The 26,201-nt window shown below is 37.6% G+C and overlaps 1 pseudogene; it reads right to left on the minus strand.

Moving 5' to 3' along the window:
- Positions 1-4,344: 4,344 nt before the first annotated feature.
- On the minus strand, positions 4,345-7,887 carry LOC101614583 (annotated as a pseudogene).
- Positions 7,888-26,201: the final 18,314 nt, after the last annotated feature.

Here is a 26,201-nt window from a genome sequence, read left to right on the forward strand (position 1 = left end):
ATAACAGTCTGTTGGTAACTATATTCATCCTTCTCAGGAGTCTCCATATTGATTTCCATAAATTCCTACCAACTGTGAATGAGTGTTCCTATTTTTCCACAGCCTCACCAATATTTATTTTCATTTGATTTTTTCCCTAATTTTTTTGTTTATTTTTTCATTTATTTATTTGAGAGCAACATACAGAGAAAGAGAGAGAGAGCAACAGAGAGAGAGAGAGAGAGAGAGAGAGAGAATGGGTGCACCAGGACCTCCAGCCACTGCAAATGAACTCCAGAGGCATGCATCTTCTTGTGCATCTGGCTAACATGGGTCCTGGGGAATCAAGGCTCAAACCAGGGTCCTTAGGCTTCATAGGCAAGTGTTTTACTGCTAAGCCATCTTTCCAGCCTTCATTAAATTTTTTAATGTTTTCTGTCCTGACTGGGGTAAGGGGGAATCTCATAGTTGTTTTATTTTGCATTTCCCTAGTGGTTAGGAGTGTTGAACATTTCCTTAAGTGTGTTAGCCATTTGTAATCCTTCCTCTGAGAACTCCCTATTTAGTTCTCTGACCCAATTTGGAGTGGGTAGTTTGATTTTTTATTGTTTAATTTTATGAGTTCTTTGTAGATTCTAGATATTGGCATCTGTCAGTGGTAAAGCTGGCAAAGATCTTCTCCCACTCAGTGGGTAATCTGTTTGCTCTGCTTATGGTATATTTGTCTATGTAAAAGCTTTTTAGCTTCATGAGATCCCTGGGATTAAGCATACTTGATCAAGGTAGATAATGCTTGTGATGTGTTGTTGAACTTGGTTTGTGAGGAGTTTGTTCAGAATCTTTGCATCTAAGTTCATTAGAGATATAGGCCTACAGATTTTTTTTTTCCTTATTGCATCTCTGTCTGGTTTTGGTATTAGGGTGATACTAGCTTCATACTAGGAATCAGGGAGGATTCCCTGGTCCCTGATTATGCAGAACAGTTGGATAAAATTTGGTTTCGGATTTTCAATGAAGGTTTGATAGAATTCTGCTGAAAAGCCATCCCATTCTGGATTTTTCTTTTTGGAGAGGTCTTTGATTATCATTTCAATCTCCATGGATGTGATAGGTTTGTTTAAGAGATTAATTTGCAGGAAAATGGATGGATCTGGAAAGGATTATACTAAGTGAGGTAACACAGGCCCAGAAAGCCAAGCACCACATGTTCTCCCTCATATGTGGATCCTAGCTACAGATGATTGGGCTTCTGCGTGAGAAGGAAAATACTTAGTAGCAGAGGCCAGTAAGTTAAAAAGGAGATGTAAAGGGAAGAGAAAGGAAAGGAGGAGGGTACTTAATAGGTTGGTATTGTATATAAGTAAGTGCAATGATTAAGATGGGGAGTTAATATGATAGAGAATGGAATTTCAAAGGGGAAAGTGCGGCAGGGGGAGAGGGAGGGTATTGCCATAGGATTTTTTTTTTAAATTTAATTTATTAGTTTTCTTTTCAGAAAATTCAGGCAGTTTGGTACCATTGTTTAGACTCATCCATGACCTACCCCCTCCCAATGACCCCTCCTTGTTGATGTAAATGGAGTTAGCCCACAGTTATTGGTACAATAAATGTCTCTGCATATCATGACCCAACATGTGACTCTTACATTCTTTCCACCCCCTCTTCTGCAAAAGTTCCCTGAGCCATGTTAGGTTCATTTTTAGTCTGCTTCAGTGCTGAGGTGTTGGCGGCCTCTGAGGCTATGGCTCTCTGATTTGGTAGGAGTTGATTTTTCTCTGTGTTGAGTCTCCTTCCCCTTTGTGCTGGTATCCGGTTCTTCAGGAAAAGAGCACCCTTGCTTGCTTCACCAATTTTCCTTAGTTTCAGTCGGGCACCTTTTGAGGTATGTTGGGGCAGCTCTCTCCTTAGGATCTGCATTTATCTGAAAAAGAGAAGCAGATTCTCCAACAGAGAGTAAGTTAGCACCCAGAAAATAGAGATAGCACTTACTTTTTTGATAGAGAGTTTAATAGGTGTAGGCCCTCTTGTAGCCCATGTTTGATGGTAGCTTGATATTGGAGAGAGGGCTTATGTTTGGATATGATTCTGACTTGTTTCCCAGCTCCAGCTATAGGTCCCATACCACTGAGGGGATCAGTTAACCAAATCAAGAGCAGTTGGTTCTCCACCATGGTTGTGTGCCACAATTGCACTTGTGTGGGCATCACACCAGGTTATTTGTTCCTAAGTAGGTTAGACCATGAGTTGCGTGGACAGATATTGGTCATTTCCACCAGTCGCCCATGTAGCACCTTCTGGCACTAGACACGCTGACTGTCTGGTGACTGACTCTCTCCTGGCTTCCAGCAATGCCATTTCATTTTATGTGTCAGCTGTGTATGGAGTCTTCAGCAATAGGGTCTTACCCCTGACGTTTGATGGGTCATCAAGTACTCTGACAGAAGTCTGTCATTCTTTTAGGAAACCTTGTAGGTTTCTCTGATCAACAGCTCATTGTGGATGATAGCCCCATGATGGTAGTGGGGGTTACAGGTCAGTGCCCACTAAGAAAATGAGGGTAAAAAATAACTAATATACCAGAGTTAGAGAGGAGAGAGCGGGGGAGGGGGAGAGGGAGAGAGGAAAGATGTAGAAGATTTAGGCTAGACTTGATCCATGGGATATTTTTTATAATCATGGAAAATGCTAATAAAAATTGTGAAAAGAAAAAATATAAAAATTAAATTAAAATTAAAAAATAAAACCAAAACAAAAATAAATATTTTCAAAGGGGAAAGTGTAGGGGGGGGAGGGAGGGAATTACTATGGGATATTTTCTTATAATCATGGAAAATGCTAATAAAAATTAAATTAAAAAAAGAATAAAAAAATTTAAAGACAATAGGAATATATCCCACTAAGTAGAGTGCTTTATGGGTATGCATAACACCCTGGGTTTGATCCCTCGGACCCCAAAAATAAATAACTAAATTTATTTGAGTGGTCTCAATTAAAAAACAAAGTGGAGTTCTTCTAATGGAATTGCAGTGATTTCATGGAATTTACACTGACTAATTAGGGGACATTTGATATTTCTATGACATTAATTGAATTGTTTTACCTAAGGGGAACGAAAACAATTGAAGTAGAGTTAAGGAATGAGATATTTTAAATATTAATACTTAATTCAGACATGGTACTGTTCTTTTCTGCAAAAAAAATATTAACATTTAGTAACAAACTAGTGAATTTTATCTCCAAAGATATTAGTGCACTGGCAAAGTGTTCGGATAACAATGGAGAACTGTGAACCACAGATAAGGAAGACACCCCAGCCTTGTAGATCCCAAGGTAGTGGTGGCCTTCACTGGTCACTCCCTTTGCCAGAAGTCCAGCAAGAACTTGCAGCATGATCACCTGCCTGCTGTACTTTCAATGCTCAGCAGCCAACTGAAGGAGCTAGAGAGGAGTCCCCATAGGTCAAGGGGAGCAGAGAAGAGAAATATGTTAAATGTAAACTCAAAAGACAGTAAAATGGGACACAACACCCATTCAAATCCTAGAGTTGTGGGCAAGTCCTCTAACTTATTAGGTTAAAAAAAATGAACATTCCCCAATTTCCAAAAAACATAATATATAATTTTGGGTATAGTTGGAAAAAAAATCACCAGATGAACGCTCAATGAGAATTGAGCTTTGCATCTCCAACATCTCAGGGTTGAAACACGCCTCTATTCACCAGGCAATCCTGCCACCTGCTTTTAGCAGGGATGCAACTGGTCAGTGACACTCAATGGTTTTACAGAGTGAATTTTTCAACTTTCCTTTTGGCCAAAGACAAAGCTTATGAGGAGCAAGCATCTCTGTAAGTCCCCTGGCAGCAGGTTCCAAATGTTTCAAAGTCTGGCCCTTCCTTCCCAGACACATATCAGACACATAAAATCTCCTGTCATGTTACACTTTATATTTTGAAATATGGAAGGATATTTTAAATACTCTTAAGGCATTTACTTATTAAAATGTTCTCTGCCAAGATTTCATATTAGCTAAAAGTTCAATTCAGTCTTTACATACACGTCAGTGTATTACATAAAAGCACCTTCTCCAGCAACCAGTGACCAGCGTCCACACAGTGAACCCCGAGGTCAGCCTCTTTGTTCCCCTGGTGAACCAACTAGATGTTAATACTTCTCTGCTACAAGGTCACAGCTCCTAACTCACACTCATTGGAAAAGGAGTGAAATTTCTGCAAAGTGCACTTTGAAGAAGAGGTACTTTTTGCTCATGAAAAGAAACCAGTGAATCCTCTAATAATAAAAGGGCGATTTAACAGTTAAGCACATGATTTGGAGTGAATCCGGATGTTGCTCTGCTGGACCAGGCTGTTCAATACTCTTCTTGTTCCTCCTGCGGAACCCCTTCATCAGGTATCAGAAAGCTTTCATCTGTATCATACGAGATGTCTACAATCCTCTGTAATACAGGATCATTTTCTCCTTCATTCTCCTCTCAAATCAATTCAATGTTTCTAAGCTTTCCAAAGTAGAAATCTCTCTCCTTCTCCAAGTCTTCGACAGTAAGCTTCAATACTTTGACCTGCTGCACCAATTCGGCTGCTTCGTCATCCCTATTGCCCACACCAGGATTCTTTCGCACCATCTCTGGGCCAGGCTTAGGAGCTTCAGTAGTTCTCTGTGTTGAAATAGGTCTCTGCGGAGCTGTACTGCCAGAGCTGAGAGGTTCCTTCGGTTTGTTCAGAACTGGAGCAACAAGAGAAGGAGCCACTGCCATCTCTTGACCTTGTCTGGCAGCTACAGGGCCACAATCTTTTCCATCATAGTTTGCACCAAAAAACTTCTTCCAATTTTATTAATGTCTGCTGTGATCTCTCCTTGTACATTCCTGATTTTGTTGAGACTCCTTTCTCTCCCCCCCCCACCCTTGCTTAATAAATTTGGCAAGGGATTTGTCAATCTTGTTTATTTTTTCAAAGAACCAGCTCTTTGTTTCATCAATTTTTAAGTTGTTTACTTAGTTCCTAATTCATTAATTTATGATCTTGATTATTTCTTTCCATCTGGAGCTCTATGGGTTGGATTCTTCTTGTTTCTCTAGCATCATTAGGTGGATAGGCAGGTTATTAATTTTGGACTTCTCTGTATGTGTAATTAAGGTATTTGATGCTATGCATTTTCCCTTTATGGCTGCCTTCATTGTGTCACATAAATTTTGGTAGGTTGTGTTTTCATTATCATTCTATCCTAGAAAATTAACAATTTATTTTTGAGTTCTTCCATGACTCATTCATTGTTTAAAAGTGTGTTGTTTCGTCTCCAGGAGCTAGTGGAGTTCTTGATATGTGTCTTGTTAATTTCTAGCTTTATAGCATTGTGATCTGACATGATGCAGGACGTTACTTCAATTCTCCTGACTTTATGAAGGCATGTGCTATGGCCTAATATATGATTGGAGAAAGTTCCATGGGCTGATGAGAAGAATGTGTACTCTGTAGAATTGGAGTGGAAAGTTCTGCAGATATCTGTTAGGCCTAGTTGATCTATGATGTTGTTCAGCTCTATTATTTCCCTGCTTCAATGATCTGTATATTGATGATAGTGGAGTACTGGTATCTTTGGCTATGATGGTGTTGTTTATTTCTGTTTCATTGTTGAGTAGATTTTGTTTTATAAGCTGTGGTACACCTGTGCTTGCCACACATATATTTATGATTGTGACATGCTCATGCTGGATCATTCCCTTTATGAGTAAGAAGTGGCTTTCTCTGTTCTTTTTGATTACTTTTGGTTCAAAGTTTATCAGTTATTAATATAGCAATACCCACTTGTTTTTTATTTCCATTTGCTTGGAATAGCATTTTCCAACCTTTCATCCTGAGGAGGTATGTATTTTTAGTGGTGAAGTGGATTTGTTAAAGACAGCAGATAGAAGTGTCCAGTTTTTTGATCCATTTTGATAACCTGTGTCTTTTAACAGATGAGGTAAGACCATTAATATTTAAGGTTATTACTGTGAGGTTTGAATTAATCCCTGCTATGATGAGTTGTCTTATGGGGTTTGTGCTTTCTTGTGTTTTGTGTTCTTTTGAGCCTGGTCTATTTTAGTTAACATGATCTTCTTGTTGGCTCTTGAGACTGGTTATCAGACTGTTCTATGTGGAATATTCCTTCAAGTATTCTCTGTTGTTTTGGTTTTGTACTCATATAATCATAGAGTTGACTTTTTATGGAAAGTTTTTCTTTCACCATCTATTATGAGGGACACTTTTCCTGGGTAGTGTAGCTTGTGTTGGAGTCATAGTTTTTCAGACTTTGCAGTGTTCCATTCCAGACTCTTCTGGCTTTCAGGGTTCCCACTGAGAAGTCTGATGTAATTCAGGAATAGGAAGACTTTATTTTACTGTGAAAGAAGCAAATTTTTGTCCTTTGGCCCATATACTGTCTGACTCAAGTGAACAGGGATGTTGGTAGCCAGTGGCCATTCAAGATACCAGAGCAAAAGACTTGATTCCACAGTTCATACAGGACCAGGTCTCCCCAAGCAAGGCACAATGGGATGTACCAAGACCAGGGGACTAGGAGAACAGGATCCTTGCCTACATACTCCTTGCAGTGCCCTCCAGCACACAGACTGGCTCAGGGAACTTGGACAGGGAACAGATAGGAGAAGGTCTGGCCTACTCATTCCACATTGCTGGGCCCACCCTCACATTGTCCAAGCAGAAAACCCAGACCCAGGATGTGAAGAGACCCCAGAAACAGGGGTCTGACATACTCACTCCAGATTACCACGCCTGTCCACTGGCTCACACGCTGTTTGTGCAGGCAATCACAGCAGTTTTCTTTTTAACATTCTTTTATTGACAATTTTCATAAATGATGATGACATAACTTGATCATAACTCCCTCCCAATACTTCTTTCAGTCCCTCATCTCATCCATCCATCTTCAGTGAACTCCTTCTTCTTTCCAACAAGAACCTTTTATTATGATGATATTTTTGCCCTCTTATATCATCCATACTAAAATGTAGATGAGCTCATTTTTTATGGAGATCTTGTGGCAGCAGCCACTATGAAATTGCACTATAATTGGCACTCTCTGAAGAAGAAAGTGTCCCAATTTGCCCCTTCCTATACATTCTTGCCACTTACTCTTTTGCCTGGGGAGTTGTGGTACAGATATGTTCATTATTCTTGAGAGTTCAACATTCGATTATTCTCACACTTTGGAGAGTTTTTAGGATCCCCATAGTCATAATCAACTACATAAAGAAGTTTGTCTAACCAAAGAGGTTAGCCGGGTGTGAGGAGGCTTCCAGCTCATTTTCAACTTGACATTTTTTTTTCAAATTTTTATTAACAACTTCCATGATTATAAAAAATATACCATGGTAATACCCTCCCTCCCCCAACTTTCCCCTTTGAAACTCCGTTCTCATTTTATTTTCCTGCTACTGATACACATGTTGTCTTCAGCAACAGGATCTTACCAGCTACTTCTGCTAGTCAGTTATCCAAGAGCTTTGGCAATGCCTTCTATTGATCAGGGTTTTCATGGACCACTATAACCAAATTGACAGGTGCTGGAGTTTCCCTGCAACAACCTATGGCTTCTGAGAACAGCATTAATTACACTTAGGAAATTTCTGGCCAGAATTGCTGCTCTTTTTCTCATCTATTTTCTCTCTCTTTCTCTCTCTCCCTTTCTCCATCTCCTCATCTAGTCTCTCTCATCTCTCTCTCTCTATTTTTCTTAATTATATATTTTGATTAGTTTCCCTCTGCTTTTTCATAGAATATTGTCTTTTATTAACCCATGTCCTTCCATTAGCTTACCCTGACTCCATTTTAACTTTTTCAGCCAGGCTTTCTGTTTCTATGCTTGCATATCTACTATCTCTTCCCGTCATGTCCTATTGCATCACCCCTCTTATTTCTCATTGTTTTATTCTTTGTTTATTTCTATTTAATTGTAGCCCATTTGACATGTCCTGTGTTATTATTTCCTTGCTTGTTTTGTTTTCTTATTGAAGGCAAAAAAATAAAAGACTGTTAGTCAAATACAACAAGGCATGTTTACTTCAATGGAGATTCATGTTGCCCTAGACTATTAGCTCCACTGAAATAATGCAAAAATTGTGGTGCCTTGTGAAAAATATCTTTTAAACTAACAGGAAAATGGAAGCAAATGAAGAATTCAATAAGCTTCCATCAATATACTGATTGGACAGGTGCTTAGCTATGAATATGGTTACCTAAGAAAAGTTGCTTCATTAGTCTGGTTTTATGAGTACTTTTTTATGATCCACATATCACAAAATTATACTCCCATTAAAAAGTAACCATCTGGTGTGCATCATTTTATGAAATTGGCAAATAAATCTACACAGTGCTCTATGGTAAAATATATTGATCCATAAACTACAACACTGAACAACAAATCGACAGTAAACAGAAACTCCCAGCATCCCTTCAATACTAAAACTCCCATTTCCAGACTTGCTTCCTGGCAGCATGAGCTATCACTGGATCTCCCAACTCCTGGGGGAAAAGAACGATCAGAAATAATTCCTGTGTAACAGTATGGACAGTTAAGAGACATCCTTTTCAGTAAGAAGCCCTGGGCTCATGTGTGTGCTGTGTTGAATATTTAGCTGTATTTTTTTCTCCAGTATTTACTTTCAGAAAAGCAAATTTACAGATTTAATCTCAACTGTATGATCTGAAGGAAATAATTAGCAGCTGGACAATTAGAATGTTGTGTATTACAAGTAGTAAGAGTCATCCTTTACACTTAAAGTCTTAATTTGTACTACAAGTAGTCCTTCGCAGATTTTATGTGATGTTGATCACATGGAGAAACAAATGAAAAGCTCAGATATTCCTATTTCTACCTCTCATTTCCATATATTTTTATTTATTCAATTTTTATTCTGGTTTTTTGAAGTACAGTCTCATTCTAGTCCCAGCTGACCTGGAATTCACTATGTAGTCTCAGGGTAGCCTCTAACTCACTGTGATCCTCCTACCTTTGACTCTGGGATTAAAGACTTGAACCACCATGCTCAGGATTTCCACATATTTTTAAGTTGTACAAAATTATAATTTTGTGGCCTTTCTGACCCTGCATTACCTCATTTAGTATAATATTTTATAGGCCTATCCATTTTCCTAGTTTCATTTCTCTAATCAGCAAACCACCTGTGCAATTGTGCAATAAGTTATGGGGTAATCAGTTGCTCTCTGATTGGGTATTAGGTCCAATAAGTGGGAAGGAGTTTGTTGCAGTTAGGTTTACATTGCTGGTAGAAACCATCCAACCAAGAGAAGCTTGTGGGAAAAGAGGTTTATTTTGGCCCGCAGGCTGGAGCAGAAGCAACACAAAATCAGGGGAAAACGATGGCATGAGCAGAATATGGACATCACCCCCTGGCCCACATAAGGTGGACAACAGGAATAGGAGAGTGTGCCAAACACTAGTAAGGGGGAGCTGGCTGTAACACTCATAAACCCATCCTCAACAATAAATCCCCTCCTGGAGACATTAATTCCCAAATCTCCATCAGCTGGGAACCCAGCATTCAGAGCACCCAAGTTTATGGGTGGCACCAGAATCAAACCACCACAGAGTTCATGCTTGGTGTTGGGAACCAAGTAAGAAAACCTTGACTTAGAAGATTATAGACCTTAAAGGGAAGCTTCCACTGTTCTTTGGCTAGTTGGAGAGGTTATGTACATCAAATACCATCTAAATGTATATTTTTATCCCCTTTGATTAAAGCTGCTTTCACTCTTGGTTAGAGAAACTGCTTTTTACAGATGGTAGCTAATAGTTGAGAGACCCAAGACCCATCAGAATAAGAAGAGAAATCAGAGAGCCTAGCACTGGACACATCATCTTTACCAAATGCTCCAGGGTCCAGATTACAGAGGAAGTGGCAGATTAATTATAAATACTGGTCTCAGTACTGGCCAGAGAATTATCTTCAGGGAGAAGGCAGTATATAATGAGGAGACACAGAACTCATCAAAGAAGAAAAATAAGAGGGTTCTGAGAGCTTACCTCTAAAGAAGAACATGCCCTTCAATGCACAGGAAACATCGTGGAAAACAGCATACAAAGCCTATAAGAGTCACAGGGTTGGAAGGCATGTTGTGAGGCATTGTTCTCCCCATAAGAACAGGCTGATTGCTGATGCATACATAACCCCCACCCAGGTGATTACCCATAACCCCACTGAGGTGGGCCCTCAATGGAAAAGAGGTGTGGAAGAGGGAACAAAAGAAAATGACATGATAAGAATACAACCAATTTGCTCTATATGCATATATTAAAGTTCTTATTAAGTTATAAAAACAGAAATACATGTCAACCCTAAAATATTAGTTTCAAAAACAAATGAGTAAAAAGAAAATAAAAAGTTCTTACATCAACATTGAAAAATGTTGCTTTAGGGCTAGAGATATGTCTTAGTGGTTAAGGTACTTTCCTGTGAAGCCTAAGGACCCAGGTTTGATTTCCCAGTACCCATATAAGCCAGATGCATGAATCTGAAGTTTGTTTTCTGTGGCTACAGGGAGGCACTGATGCACTCATTCTCTCCCTCCCCCTCCTCTCTCTCTCTCTCTCCTATATTCCTCTCTCTTTCTCTCTCTCTCTCTGTCTGTCTCCCTTTCTCTCTCTCAAACAAATAAATATATTTTAAATCTTGCTTTATATCATGGTTATGGTCAGCTAGATAAGTTAGTATGTGTCATAGGAAGGTCATAGTTACATGTCTCAATATTTTCTGTACTCTTCTAATGTTGTAAATAAGAATTTACCCTTTGGTCAATCTTAATAATATGTATGATTGAGAGACGACTCAGTGGTTAAAGCTTTATTTCAAAGCATAACAGCCTACATTGTATTTCCCAGACCCATGTAAAACCAGATGCCCAAAGTGGTACATACATCTGGAGTTCATCTGCAGTGGCAAGAGATCCTGACAACCCATAATCTCTGTTTCTTTCTCTCTTTCTCACTCTCTCTCAAATAAATGAGCACAATCAAATAAAACTCAAAAAGTTTAAAACGAATATGTACTTAAATATATTAATTTTGCTTGGACCGATTTTTTGTGAGTAGAAATATGTTTGGTTTTATGCCTGTCTTATTGTTTGCATTTTAATTTTACTATGAACTCTAGATTTTTAATTTATTCTGCTTTGATAGATTGTGGGGTTTTTTGTAAATAGTTTGTTGCTGTTACTATTATTTTCCTTAAATAGGTAGGAAGGTATTCATCCTGTCTTCATTTCCATTCTTCTGTTCCTGGCCTACATATTCCCCTCAGCTTGAGTTTTTGTTTGATTCCTCTTATCTATTTTGCCCTTTGTTCTATGTTCCTCTGAATAATTAGTGCAGAAACATTACAGAGTATATTTGCCCTTTTATTTTCATCCTTGTTGTTTAAGGTCAATTTGTGTTCTTTTAAGACTCTAGTGCCAAGGTTTTTGTTGTTGTTGTTGTTTCTTAAAGTTCTATTTACTTTCACAGGGTGTGATGGTTGGAATGTATGCATTCCATAGACTTAGGTGTTTTGTTAAAGCTTGTAACTTGGATCTCTAGCTATCTAGCTAGAGGAGCTGTCACTGGGGGCAGAACTTGCAGTCTAACCCAAAGGTATATATGGGAGCAGATCTGATTTCCAGCCCACAGGTGAGCAAAGCAGTCTGAGCTTTGGTCTGTTGTTGTGCTTGCTGTTTTTCTTGTGTTTGATGGCTGGTGGTTTCTCCCTATGCTTGAATTTATGAATGGAAGCCAGTTTCTTCTGCCATTGATGCAACTTCCCCTGGATCTGTAAGCTTAAAATAATTTTCTTCTTCCCATAAAACTTGTTGGTATTGTCAAAACTGCCTGTGCTGGAAATTTGCTACCAGAGAAGTAGAATGCTGCTAAGATGAATCTGACCATTTGGATTTTGGTCTTTTGGAACTTTTGTGTGGAAGAATGATTATGCAAGGACTTGGTACTTTGGACTGCAGAAGCCTTAGAGAGAAGTAAGTTCTGAGGTGTTCTGGGGTGATTTTCTAGCTCATTAGCTTAGTGCTGCTATTGATGATGGTAACAGTTGAATCTGACATTTTCATATAAGTTTTCTTTGTGAAATTTCATGAAAATTTTGTTTCTTTGTGTTGAAAATGGGCAAGCCTTGAAATAAATTTTAAAGCATCAGGAAATTATTAGCTCTTACAGAGCTAAGCTCAGGTTTATAATCTCTAAATTGCTGGTTTTCAGAGATAGTAACTATACTACAGTTTTCTATTACCTACTCAAAAACATTTCTTAAGTTGACTGTATACTAATATTTCGCTAATTCACTGAGACTATATAGGAGAGAGACAATATCACTTTCAAGACAAGATCTTTACAGGTGGCATCTTGATTGCCTAACAAATATCAGAAGTATTACATTCTTAAACTACTCTAGTCTCACCAAGTTATCTAAAGTAAGGATATCTATCCATAAAACTTCAAGCAAGGTATGTTCACATATTTTAAGGAAATTCTACAGTTGAAACTTTACAACTATTTCTGTTAACGTCAGTATGACACTGGCTAATTATTTTATTCCTCCATGAATCACAAGTAAGAGTGAATTTTATATTAATTAATTCTATTTTACATTAAATCTCTGCATAACATAACTGGTTCCTTTGCTTGAGGCACATCCCATTATAATAACAAGAGTCACAGTGTATCTCTTCCCAGTATTCTTACCACTTTAATTCATACTAAACACTCAATAAATATTTATTCCCCTGACTTAAAATATAGTTGCAAGAGTTTATTTATATCACAGGCTGAAAAAAATCAAATGCAAGTAAATCCAATAAGATATCCCAATTCTACCATAGAAGTCTCTAATCAAAACATAGAAGAGACAATAGGATGAGAAACCCAAAATGAAGTTATGAGCATTGCAACCCTGACCAACCTATTGCACAAAATCAACAAATGACTGATAAGCATGTGGATGCTGCCATCACTAGACTAGACCTAATAGATGAGAAAATAGAAGGGGTCCAAGCACAGTTTATGGATATAAAGAAAAGCCAAAAGAAATACCTAAAACACCAGCTGGCTATGCTAAATGAAGCCATAAATAAATGTAAGGAGGAATTTCAAGAAGCATCAAGAAAATCAGAAAATGATGTGAAAAGGGAACTTGACAGAGGGATAGAAAGTATACATAGAAAAGTAGTAGAAAGTGCAAATCTAAATGAACAAGCCCAAAACTCCCTAGAGGATCTCAAGAATAGAGGCAGCCATGTCGAGGATAGAAACTCAGATCTGGAAGACAAAACAGAAGAGACAGTTTGAGAGTGCAAAAGTCTCAATAAGTTGAAAAATTTCTGTGAACGGAGCACGAGGGAAATGTGGGATACCCTCAAACGTCCTAACATTCAGAACATGGGGATATCAGAAAAGGAACAAATCCAGACCAGAGATATGACGAACTTATTCAACAAAATAATCGAAGGAATCTTTCCCACTCTCTCAAAAGAGAGGCTCATCAAGATAAAAGAAAGTAACAGAACTCCAAACAGATTGGGCCAAAGGAAAAACTCTCCAAGACATATTGTCATTATGACTGTAAACATTGACATCAAAGAGAAAGTCCTAAAAGCAGCTAGGGAAAAACAACATCACATTTAAAGGTAACCCAATCAGAATCAGTTCATAATTCTCAATGGAAACCCTGAAAGCTAGAAGGGCCTAGAATAGAACACTGCAAACTCTAAAAACCTATGGCTTCAAACCCAAACTACTCTACCCTGCAAAAGTATCCCGTATAATAGATGGTAAAAGAAAAACCTTCCATAAAAAAACTCAGCTTTAAAATTATATGAACACAAAACCAAACCTACAGAGAGTATTTCAAGAAATTCTCCACACAGATAATCAGATAATCAATCTCAAGTACCTACAAGAAGCAGATCATAATAACCTAACTCACAAAAACTCACAAAAAACTTCAAAATCCATGAAAACACATAAGCCAACATAATATGGCAGGGATCAAATCAAACTTCATAGTCATTACCCTATATATTAATGGCCTTAATTCACCCATCAAGAGACACAAGCAAACAGGGTGGATCAGAAAATTAGACCCCACAATCTGTTGTTTTCAAGAACCCTAACTCACCACGAAAGACAGACACCTCTTCAAGGTGAAAGGGTGAAAAATGATATTCCAAGCAAATGGAAATAAGAAACAAGCAGGCATAGCCATACTAACACCAGATAAAATAGACTTCAAACCAAAAATAATCAAAAAAGACAAATAAGGCCACTTCCTACTGATCAAGGGAAAAATCCAGCAAGAGGATATTACAATGATCAATCTTTATGCACCAAACACAGGAATACCACAATTCATAAAAGAAAACCTACTAGACAATAAAACATAAATAACCACCAACACCAACATAGTTGGGTACTTCAAGACATCATTACCAGTAATAGACAGATCATCCAAGCATAAACTCAACAGGGAAGTGAGAGAGCTCAACAAAACCATGGAACATTTAGACCTAATGGGCATCTATATGACATTCCACCCCAGATCCACAGACTACACATTCTTCTAAGCAGCACATGGAACCATCTCTAAAATACATCATATACTGGGTCACAAAGCCTGCCTCCACAGATTTAGGAAGATTGACATAATACCCTGCATGAAATCAGATCACAATTCTATATTGCTATAAATTAACAACAAAACACCCACCAAAAATCCCATCAATTCCTGGAAACTGAACAGCACACTTACCAACAATAAATGGTAGTGGAAAAAAAAAAAAAAAAGATAGAGAAATTTCTAGAAACAAATGACAGTGAGAGCATATCGTACCAAAACTTATGGGACACAATGAAGGCAGTCCTCAGGGGAAAATTCGTAACACTAAATGCCTTCATAACAAAGACAAAGAGATTCCAAATCAATAACCTAACCATCCAACTAAAGGTACTGGAAAAGCAAGAAAAATCCAACCCAAAAAAACAGACAGAAAAAAATAATTAAAATCAGAGCAGAAATTAATGAATTGGAAACTAAGAAAACAATTAAGAAAATTGATAAAACAAAAAATTGGTTCTATGAAAAAATAAACACGATTGACAAACCCCTGGACAATTGAATCAAGTGAAAAAAAGAGGCACTTCAAATTAACAAAATTAGAACTGGAAAAGGAGAGGTCACAACAGACATAAGTGAAATTGGAAGAATCATCAGGTCTTACTTCAAAAACCTCTCTCTATCAGATATCCAGAGACACAGAAGTGCCCAAGATCTCAACAAGGAAGCATATCTAATATGAACACAACATGGCTTAGGGATATTTGCAGAAGGGGGAGCGGATAGAACATCAGAGCCACACATTGGGTCATGACACACAGAGATATTTCCTCCTACCCAAAACTAAAGGCTATCCCCACAATGCACGACACATATACCCCAATAAGGAGGGTCCATGTGGAGGGGGGAGAACAGGGAATAGGCTAACAATGGCACACATTTGACTATATTCACTGACTACAAAAATAAAAAATAGGGCTGGAGAGATGGCTTAGCGGTTAAGCGCTTGCCTGTGAAGCCTAAGGACCCTGGTTTGAGGCTTGGTTCCCCAGGTCCCACGTTAGCCAGATGCACAAGGGGGCGCACGTGTCTGGAGTTCGTTTGCAGTGGCTGGAAGCCTTGGCGTGCCCATTCTCTCCCTCTCCCTCTATCTGTCTTTCTCTCTGTGTCTGTCGCTCTCAAATAAATAAATAAAAAATGAACAAAAAAAATTTAAATAAATAAATAAATAAATAAAAATAAAGTGTAATCTCTATTTCCATTATATATGTATATATATTTATATATATGTGAATATTCTACAGGATTACTTTTATTAAGTTCAAAACATTAATTGATGCAGATCTAGTTCATTATTTTTCTTCATTATTTTAATTATTTTATTAATTATGACACAATTAATGCAGCTTATGTATATGACATAATTCCTTTTCTAGTCTTATTGCAATTCTTTTTTTTTCCTTTTTTTCTTAATTTTTAATTTTTATTGACAACTTTTATCCTTATAGACAGTAAACCATGATATTTCCCTCTCCTCCCCCATTTTGCCCTTCACAACTCTGCTCTCCATCATATCCCCTCCCACTCTCTGTTATTCTCTCTTTTATTTTGGTGCCATTGCCTTTTTGTCTCCTCTTATGAGGATCTTGTGAAGGTATTACTAGGCACTGTGAAGTCATGGATACCAAGACAAATTTCTGTCTGGAAAGTTTCATTGTAAGCAGTGATACCCTTCCTTTGGCTTTTACATTCTTTCTGCCACCTCTTCTGCAATAGACCTCAAGCCTTGGAGGGCATGATAGAGATGTTTCAGTGGTGAGCACTTTTCAGTCACTTCTTCTCAGCACTATGTTGGCTTTTGGATCATTCCAGTGGTCACTGTCATCTGAAAAGAGAAGCTTCTCCAACAAAAGTGAGAGTATCATTAATATATGATTATGGACATTAAGTGTAGTGCATTCAGCGTGGTTTGGTGAAAATAATATATGCATTTAGACAGACAAGTGCAGGCTTTATACCCCTAAGGCACATGACTTCCCCTGCCATAGGATTTGATTAGATTTTCAGTACTAGGCATGTATTCCTTCCCATATAGTGGCTCTCCAGTCCAATTAGAGAGCAGGTGGTTTCCCCAGAGCAGAAATGCCACTATTGCACCTGTTTGGTCACTTGGCCTCTCTGGACAAACCTGAGGCTTCCATGTCCACTGTTTCATTTTGGTTTTTGTTTTTGTTTTACAACTTATAACTTCTGTCTCACAGAGGGCTGCATGCAGTGCAGTTTTTTCCAGCTTTCAATTGGCTGGTCTACAGGGAAAAGGTTTTCAGCTCAGCATCAGATTGATTTTTCAGTGACCTTGCTTCCCACACATGTGAACTCTTCAGCAATAGGGTCTTACCATCTGTTACTCATGGGAAACTAAGGGCTTTGGCAATAGCGTGCAATGTTTTCAAAGCAACAAGGACCTCCCTGGGAAACAACTCATAAACACATATCTGGCACTGAAAATTTTCTTGTAACAACCTATGTTTTCTGGATATTCCATTTTCCAAAGAAGTAGGTTTTCATGTCTTATTCAGAATGTCTTGAATTTCGATTGACCCTCCCCCTACCCTTCTCTTAATCTCTTCCCCTGGCCTCACTTAAGTCATTACACTCCCTGTAATATGTTCTTCTACTTACATATATACAATGCCATCCCCTAAAATTCTTCCCTCTTTTCCCTCCCTTACATCCTTTTTCCCCCTTACTATCCTCTGTTTCCAATTTTTGGGTTCCAGCTCACACACACATCTAAACATTTGTACTAGGATCCAAACATGAGAGATAACACACTGTTTGGCTTTCTGGTCCTGGGTTGTCTCACTTAGTATAATCCTTTCTAGATCCTTCCATTTACTAGCAGATTTAATAATTTCATTTTTATTTATCACTGAATAGAACTCCATTGTGTAGATATACAACATCTTTATTATCTATTCATCTGTTCAGAGACATCTAGACTTATTCTATTTCCTAGCTATTGTGAATAGAACAGCAATAAACATGGTTATGCAAGTATCTCTATGATACTGAGAAGAGTGATTAGGATGTATGCCTAGGAGTGCTATAGTTGGATCATATGGTAAATCTATTTTTATCTGCTTCAGGACCTCCATACTGAATTCCACCATGGCTGTACCAGATTACATCCCCACCAACAGTGTAGATGGGTTCCCCTTTTCCCTTGTCCTTGCCAACATTTGTTGTCATTTGTTTTCTTGATGGTAACCATTCTGAGAGGAGATGGAATCTCAAAGTAGTTTTAATTTGCATTATCCTAATGGATAATTATGTAGAACAGTTTTTTAGATGTTTATATGCCATCTGTATTCCTTCCATTGAGAGTTCTCTTTTTAGTTCCATAGCCCATTTTTGTTGTTGTTGTTGTTGTTTTTGGTTTTGTTTTTTGAGGTAGGGTCTCACTCTAGCTCAGGCTGACCTGGAATTCACTATTTAGTCTCAGGGTGGCCTCAAACTCATGGTGATCCTCCTACCTCTGCCTCCTAAGTGCAGGGATTAAAGGCAGATGTCACCATGCCTGGCATAGCTCATATTTTAATTGGGTTGTTTCTTATTGCTTTGTTTTTTTTTAAATTTTTTGTTTTTGTTCATTATTTATTTGAGAATGATAGACACAAGGAGAAAGACAGATAGAGGGAGAGAGAGAGGATGGGCGCACCAGGGCTTCCAGCCACTGCAAACGAACTCCAGACACGTGTGCACCCCCTTGTGCATCTGGCTAACATGGGACCTGGGGAACCAAGCCTTGAATGGGGGTCCTTAGGCTTCACAGGCAAGCGCTTAACCACTAAGCCATCTTTCCAGCCCCATTATTGCTTTGTTTTTGAGTTCTTTGTATATTCTTGTTATTAATCCTATATCCAACATATAGCTGGCAAAGATTTTCTCCCATTCTATAGGTTGTCTTGTTGTTTTAGTCAAGTGTCTTTTGCTGCACAAAAGCTTTGTAATTTCATGAGATCCCAGTGGTTGATTAGCAGTTTATTTCATGAGCAATTGCAGTTATATTCAGAAAGTTGTTGCTTATGCCAATATTTTGAAGGTTTTCCCTACCATTTCCTCTAGAAGTTTCAGAGTTTCAGGTCTGATGTTAAGGTCTTTAATACATTTGGATTTGATTCTTGTGCATGGAGAAAAACAAGGATCTATTTTCATTTTTCTACATATAGCTATACAGTTTTCCCAGTACCACTGTTGAAGAGGCTCTCTTTTCTCCAATGAAAATTTTTGGCATTTTTGCCAAAAATCAGATGGCTGTAGCTGACTGTATTAACATGTGGGTACTCTAATCTGTTCCACTGACTTGTGTGTCAGTTTTTCTGCCAGTACCATGTTGTTTTTGTTACTAGGGCTTTGTAAATAGCTTAAAACTGGATATGGTGATACTACCAGCCTTATGTTTGCTACTCAAAATTGTTTTGGCTATTCAAGGTGTCTTGTGCTTCCAAATGAATTTTAGGATTTTTTTTTCTATTTCTATGAAGAATGCCATTTGAATTTAATATGGATTGCATTAAATGTGTAGATTGCTTTTGGTAGGATTGACCTTCTCATAATATTGATTCTTCCTACAAAATAACATGGGATGTCTTTTCATTTTGTAGTGTCTTCTGCAATTTTACAGTTGTCATTTTAGATATCCTTCACTTAATTGGTGAAGTTTATTCCAAGGTACTTTATTGCTTTTTTCTTTTTTTTTTTTTTTTTTTTTTTTTTTTTTTTTTTTTTAGGCAGTTGTGAATGGGAGACATTTCCTGATTCTATCCTCCACATTTTTGTTGTTAGTATATTGGAAAGCTACTGATTTCTGTGTATTTGTTTGTATCCTGCTACGTGGATATATGTGTTTATCAACTCTAACAGTTTGGAGGTAGAGTTTTTAGGGTCTTTTATGTATACAATAATGTCATCTGCAAATAATGATAACTTGATCTCTTTCTTTCTAACTTGTATCCCTATTATGAGTGTCTTTTGCCTTCTTGCTATAGCTAAGACTTCCAGTACTATAATAAATTAAAGTAGGGACAGTGAACACCCTAGTCTGTTCCTTAATTTGTTGGAAAGCCTTGAAATTTTTCCCCATTTAATGTTATGTTGGCTATAAGTTTGTTATAAATAGCCCTTATTAGGTTGAGGTATGTTCCTTCTATTCCCAGTTTCTTTGGACTTTTACCATGAAGGGATATTGGATTTTGTCAAATAGATTTTCTGCATTTATTTAGATTGCTATGTTATTTTTGTCTTTTAGTCCATTTACATAGTGTATTACATTTATCGATTTGCATATGTTGAACCATCCCTGCATCTCTGGGATAAAACCTACTTAGCTTGAGTGAATAATATTTCTGATATATTCATGTATTCTGTTTGCCAATATTTTGTTTAGAATTTTTGCATCTATGTTCATGAGGGAGATTGGTCTGTAATTTTCTGTTTTTGTTCTGTCTTTGTCTCATTTTGGTATCACGGTTATGGGGCTTCATAGAAAGAGTTTGGTAGAATTCCTTCCTTTTCTATTTTACAGAAAAGTTTGAGAAGCAGTAGCATCAATTCTTCCATGAAGGTCTGGTAAAATTCACCAGTGAATCCATCTGGTCCTAGACTTTTTTTTTTTTTTGGTTGGGAGTCTTTTAACAACTGCTTGGATCTCCATACTTGTTATAGGTTTATTTAAATGGTTTATCTCATCTTGATTTAATTTTGGTAGCTCATATGAATAAAGGAAATCATCCATTTCTTTCAGACTTTTAAACTTAGAGGCATATATATTCTTAAAGTATGTCTTTATGATTTTCTGAATTTCTTTGCTATAAGTTTTAATGGTGCCTTTTTCATATCTAATTCTATTAATTTTTGTCTCATCTCTCTTCTGGTCAGATTTGCTAAGGGTTTATCAAATCTTGTTTATATTTTCAAACAACCAACTCTTTGTTTCATTCATTCTTTGGATTGTTTGGGTGGGAGGTTCTATTTCATTAATTTCTGCCCTAATTTTTACTATGTTTTCCTGTCTTCTGGTCTTTGGTTTGCCTTCTTTTTCCAAGCCCTTAAGGTGAAGCATTTACTTTTTTTAAGCATTTACTTAATTACTTGAGAACTCCCTAAGTTCTTAATATAGTCACTTACAGCTATAAGTTTCCTTCTTAGGACTTCCTTCATTGTGTCCCAAAGTTTTGGTATTTTTTATTCTTATCATTATTTGACTCCATTAATTTATTGATTTCCTTTGTGGTTTCTCCAATGACCCATTGATCATTCAATAGTGTACTGTTTAGTTTCCATAAATTTCTGTATTCTCTGTAGTTTTTCTTGTTGTTGATTTGCAGTTTAATCCTATTGTTGTCAGGTAAAATATGAGGGATTATTTTAGTATCCCTGTATTTGTTAAGATTTGCTTTGTGTCCTAAGATATGGTCTATTTTAGAGAATATAATATGGGCTGCTGAGAAAAATGTATATTGTAAAATGTTCTGTAGATATGTATTATGTCCATTTGTTCCATGACACCATTAAATCCATGTCATTTTAATCCAGTGTCTCTGTTTATTCTTAGCCAGGATGACCTGTCAACTGATGAGAATGGAGTACTGATGTCACCATTACAATTGTGTTTGGTGTTATCTGTGACTTTAAGTCTAAAAGTGTTTGTTTGATGAAATTTGGAGCCCCCATGTTAGGTCCATATATGTTTAGGATTGTAATGTCCTCCTGTTGGAATGTCCCCTTAAGCAGTATAAAGTGACCTTCTTTATCTTTCCTCACTAATGTTGGCTTGAACTCTATTTTATCAGATATTAGGATAGCAGCCGTTTATTTCCTAGGCCCATTTGCTTGAATACTGTTTTCCATCCTTTCACTCTTAGACAGTGTCTACTTTTTATTGAGTGATGAGTTTCCTGGCGGCAACAAAGAGCAGAGTCCTGCTTTTAATCCAGACTGCAAGACTGTGTCTTTTCATTGGAGCATTAAAGCCATTGATGATAAGAATTATTATTGAAAAGTATGCATTTGTTCTCTCATTTATTCTTGCTTTGTAGTGCTTCCTATTTTCCCTTTATCCACTTGTTTTAACTATTATTTGAGTATGGCTTATTTTTTTACTATTTCCCCAAGTGTGTGTTTTGCATTCCCTTCAACATGAAGGATTCTTTCAAGTATTTTCTTTTTTAAAATATATATATATATATATATATATATATATATATATATATATATATATATATTTTAATTTATTTGACAGAAGAAGAGGGAAATATATATAGAGAGAGATAATGAATTAATGGGCATGTCAGGGCCTCCAGCCACTGATAAGTAACTCCAGACATGTGCACCCCCCTTGTGCATCTGGCTAACGTTGGTCCTGAGGAACTGAACCAGGGTTGTCTGGCTTTGCAGATAAACACCTTAGCCATTAAGCTATTCCTCAAGCCCTCCTTCAAGTATTTTCTATAGAGCTGGCTTAGTTGTCATAAATTCATTAAGCCTGGTTTTTGTTGTGGAATGTCCTTCTTCCTCCATCAATTTTGATAGATAGCTTTGCAGGATAAAGTAATCTTGGTTGGCAATTGTTATCTTTCAGAATTTGAAAGACATAATTCCAAGTGACTCTATCTTTTAAAGTTTGTGTTGAGTAATCTGCTGTTATTCTGATGGGCTTGCCTTAGTAGATGACTTGCTTTTTCTGTCTAATGTTTTTCAATGCATTTTCTTTGATTTGTGTGTTTTGTAGTTTAATTATAACTTGGCAAGGAGAAGTTCTTTCTAAGTTTTGTCTGTTTGTTGTTCTAGAAGCTTCCTGTATCTGCATTGGCATTTCCTTCCCAATATGTGGAAAATTTTATTCCATGATTTTGTTGAAAATGCCTACTAAGCTTCTGGATTGAAATTCTTCTCCATCTACAACTACACACTTAATTTTTATGTTTGAAATTTTCATAGTGTTCTCAATATCTTGAAATTCCCATCATGCCCTCCTGTTGGTTTGTCTCTCTGTTTGGTTGCATTAAATCTGCCAGTCTTCTAGTGCAGATACTCTGTTCTCTCTTTCAGCCATTCTACCGATGAAACTTTCCACAGAGGTATTTTATTTGACTGATTTTATTTTGCAGAGCTAGAATTTCTGCCTGGTTTTACTTCAGTATTTCTATTTCCTTACTCATGACTTGTAATGACTTCCTTATTTCATTAAGGTGGTTTCTGGTGTTCACTTGGAATTCTTTCAGGAGTTTGTTTTCTCCTTTCTTTCTTTTGTCTTCCTCTTTGATTCCTTTGATTTCTTCTTTGATTTGAGTGTAGATAAAATCATTTTATTAAAAAAAATATTTATAAGGCATTTCATCTAAAACAATCTCATTGGGGGCATTTCTGATAGATTTATAATTTTTGTTCAGATTATATTGTCTTGATTCTTTGTGTTTCTTGTATTATAATGCTGCAATTTTTGCATTCTGAGTTGATTTGATGCTTGGATTTTCTGATAATCTGTGGTGCTTTTAAATTTGCCAATCCTGGGTTATGTACCTTCAGAGTAGCGGTTTAAGCTGCCAAGTGTAGCACTTGTACTCCAGTTCAACAGCAAAAGTACTCCTAGGTGTCAGCATGAGTTTACATGCTATCCAAGCATTCTTGTTGACTGTGTGGAGCAATTTACTTGCAAGTTCTAAAATTCAGCTGAGCAATATACACATTCAATAAAAACCTTCACAGAGTATGTAAGTGTGGGGGTTGAAACAAACAGATATCCTTGTAAAGCCACAATCCCTAAGGGTATGTGTTTCTCTACACCCTTGGTCCCGTCAGGTGGGAGGTTGAGATTTCTATTCTGACTTGGTTCCAGGTGAGCCTTGGTCTGAATCATAGCCTGCTCCCAATAATGACAGAAGCAAAAGACAAAGGTCCTATAAATCTGAAAGCATAAAAGGCAACAACAGTTAACCCCCAAATACAGCTTAAATGAAAATGGTAAAGCCAATCAGGAATATGTAACTCATAACCTGCCCTGACATGGAAAGCAAGATCAGCACTTCCAGTGAAGGCTATGTACCTATTTTTTTTTTTTTTTTTTTATTTTTTTGTCAGTTTGCCTTGTTATCTTTTCGGGTAGATTCTAATCCCATCAATGCTGACTGCCCACCTCAATCCCTCCATGTTGTACTGTGGATCTGGTGTCCTGAGAAGCTGCGCTGGATGCCCTGCTGCTTGGGGCTGAATGCATTCTCCAGAGATTCATAGTTCGATGGCTGGGGGATGGGAGGGTGCAGGAAGCCTGGAGTTGTACTGGAACTGCTCAGCTGGGCCCACCTGTATCCCTTTCAGCAGCTCTTTAGTTCATCTCCGCTATCATCCCTTCAGGTTTATTGACTTTGCAAGGAGGCTAATGAGGTTAGAAAAGCCCTTGTTTTGTCTCTGCTCCAGTAGCTTGGCACCAGGCAGGCATGGTTCATGCAGATCCATGCATCAGGACTGCAATTGCCTCAGAGGGATGCAGGCTGTCTTTCTCCTTTCTGGTGGATCTTGGTCTCTCCTGCTTCTCTGCTGTTACTAATAAAAACCTATACACCTTCACTTTTCAGAAGAAGAGTGTATTTAGCATTAGTTTAGCTTAACTTCCTTGCTAGGATGGTTTGGCATGGTTCCTATGGCACCATCTTACTAGGAAGTCCCTCTATTACAATTCTTTTTTTAAATTTTTAAATTTTTTTTAAATTGTTTTTGTTTATTTTTATTTATTTATTTGAGAGCAACAAAGAGAGAAAGAGGGGCAGAGAGAGAGAGGAAGAGAATGGGTGCACCAGGGCCTCCAGCCACTGCAAACGAACTCCAGACACATGCTCCCCCTTGTGCATCTGGTTAACGTGGGTCGTGGGGAATCAAGCCTCAAACCGGGGTTCTTAGGCTTCACAGGCAAGCACTTAACTGCTAAGCCATCTCCCCAGCCTCCTCTATTACAATTCTTTAGTACTATGGCTTCACAGAATTTTTTCTATAATAGCAAAAGAAAATAGAGATTTTCATTAAAATTATTTAGCTGATTTTAATAATGTACCTTTGACTTAAAAACAAAAACTGAATATAAATAACTATAAAGTTCTTTTCAGATAGTCTACTTGATAACTGAGAAAATAATGAATTAGTTAGAGTAAGAGGACTGAAAATATTTCATGACTCTCTCTCTTTCTCCATATATATATATATAGTAGAATCTGTTTTTCTTTTTCAAAAGGCAGAAAGAAACAAAGACAACCAAAATCTGTCAACAAGACAAGAAAAGATAGCTGACTCCCTGCCAAGAGATGAACCACCCCTTGCACATCAGCTAGGACTCAGATGCAACTACAGAGGAATTGACCAGAAGAGCAAAAGTCCTGCGTCCACAATGAGCCTGACAACCTGTACCAGGGTGATGGAAACGGAAACTGAGGACACTCAAATGTACCAAACCAGAAATTCAGAGGCTATTGCAAGCTCAACACTAAAGTAGACTTGAAACACACCCACCACAACTCAGGGAAATTTGCAGAAGAGGGGGCAGAGAGTTTGTAGGAGACACAAGGTGGGTGAGAATATCCAGAGTCATCACCACCTTCCCCCCCACCATAGTAATTGGCTGCTGCTCTCACTACTCTTAACCCATAATAGAAATCTCACTAAGAAGAGCCTTCAGTGGGGTGGGGCCAGGAAGGAGGGACATGATGATACCTACACACGATGTGACCATACCAAGATTCTACTCAATAAAAATAAAAGATCACAGCCCACATGCCAGAGAAGCCATTTCTTCCACTGACATTACCTTTCCTACAGGTGCCACAACCTTCCCAATCAGTGCCACCAGCTGTGGGACAAGTGTTTGAACATATGAACCCATGAGGGACAGTTGATATTCAAACTGCAGGAGATACATAGCAACTAGTAGGGTTACTATATCACATGGCCGTTCTGTTTCTAGTGTACTTATTTTCCACAATTGCTATACTGATTTAAATTCTGATCAATAATGTATGAGAACTGACCCATTTCTTTGTATCCTTTCTGGTAATCTTTTCAACATTTTTCCCACAGAATCATTTAATAAAACCTAACCAACCTATATGATGTAAAATAATATGAATCTTCTCTAGGCCCAATGCAACACCAATTTCACACATAGTGAACTCTTTCCAGAACTCAGCTCTACCTTATATACTACTTTATCCTATGATTAGAAAAGAAAGATATGAAGACACCAGACATAGAAAATTCTGGACCAAACCCCAAGATCAGGTGTGGAAGCAAAGAAAACTACTCAAAATTGCCACCAGGGAAGGAATTTGGTGCTTGAATGAACCTATTGCAAATAAGAAACAAAGTAGAGAGCAAAGCAAAGTAGATAGAAAACTGTGCACACTCATAACTCAGTTCAAGGTTCCAAGTTCACTGTTAAAAATCATACATATGTCTTTTTCACAGCTTACTAAACTGAGCTGATCTGAATCAAAGTTCTGAAGATATGCATTGTGGTGGTTTGATTCATGTGTCCCCCATAACTTTAG

The sequence above is a fragment of the Jaculus jaculus genome, chromosome 1 (assembly GCF_020740685.1).
Source record: "Jaculus jaculus isolate mJacJac1 chromosome 1, mJacJac1.mat.Y.cur, whole genome shotgun sequence".
NCBI lineage: Eukaryota > Metazoa > Chordata > Mammalia > Rodentia > Dipodidae > Jaculus > Jaculus jaculus.